Raw genomic sequence first — 1,174 nt, forward strand, 5'->3', positions numbered from 1 at the left:
AAAAAAAAAAAAAAAAAGATGGAGGATTCTAAAAGATGTCCCAGAAGGAAAAAAAAATCATTCTGTTAACCATGTTAAACGAAATACCCATATTAGGTACAGTTCTTACTTGAAAAAATTGTGCTTGATATTTATTTTAGCTAAAATTGCCTTGGTATTAATCCAAGCTATTCAATTTTCTATTTCTGGAACTTACTGTTGGAGCTGCCTTTACATTAAAAAGTCTCATCTCTCCTGAGTAATCCATAGTTTTCTAAACAGAACTTCAAATCCAACTTCCACAATTACATAATTTTCGGTTTTTTCCTACCTCTCCATCACCTCCTATATTAACTGGCATTTAAGCATTTTGGGGGCTGCAGGATCCTTTATTTTTTAGCCTAATAATTTTGTAAAGTTATTGGGCAGCTAACATTTCCTGAACATTATTTATAGGTGCTGATGACAGAAATGAAGATAAACTGAACAAAGATTCCAGCATGGGACAGTATGAGACTGCTCTACTAAATTTAGTAGAAGTCCGGTAATTATTTATTTAAAATTATTATTATCACATCCCTCCAATGAGACACTATGAGAGTTACTCATAAGTAGATTAAAATCATCTGAAGTCAAACATGGGAGCAATATTCTGTAAGGGAAAGCAGAAAACAGTAGGTGTGACAATCTTAAGGAATAATCTTAAGGCATTCAAGGAGCTGCAAGAAGGCCAATAAGGGTAGAGTAAAAACATATTCATGAGGAAGTAAGGTAATTTGAGGAAAGACAAGAGATAACCATGGTGATAAACACTGGATTTATATCATGAAGAACTTAAATATCTACTAAGACATTTGAGTGCCTTCTAGGCACTTCTGTAAGTCTGTTATTTAAACTCATTTATCCTTCACAATGACCCCGTAATGCAGATACCATTTTTATCCTCACTGTATATAGAAAGAAACTTGGCTCAGAGAGTTAAATAACTTATCCAAAATTACATAGTTATAAGCAGCAGAGCTGGGTCTTGAAGTGGCTCCAGGGGTTGTTCACTTAGCCAAAGAGTTTTAAAGTCTCACTAGCTAGACTGTTTGGGCAATACTATGGATTTCACGTTATTTTAAGTTCACATTACTCTAAATGAATTTTTAAAATGGAACAAGAAGCAATTGAAACATTCAAGGAGAGAACCAAC

Source organism: Orycteropus afer, unplaced genomic scaffold, assembly GCF_000298275.1.
Source record: "Orycteropus afer afer isolate SDZICR_OR568_19922 unplaced genomic scaffold, OryAfe1.0 scaffold00007, whole genome shotgun sequence".
Lineage (NCBI taxonomy): Eukaryota > Metazoa > Chordata > Mammalia > Tubulidentata > Orycteropodidae > Orycteropus > Orycteropus afer.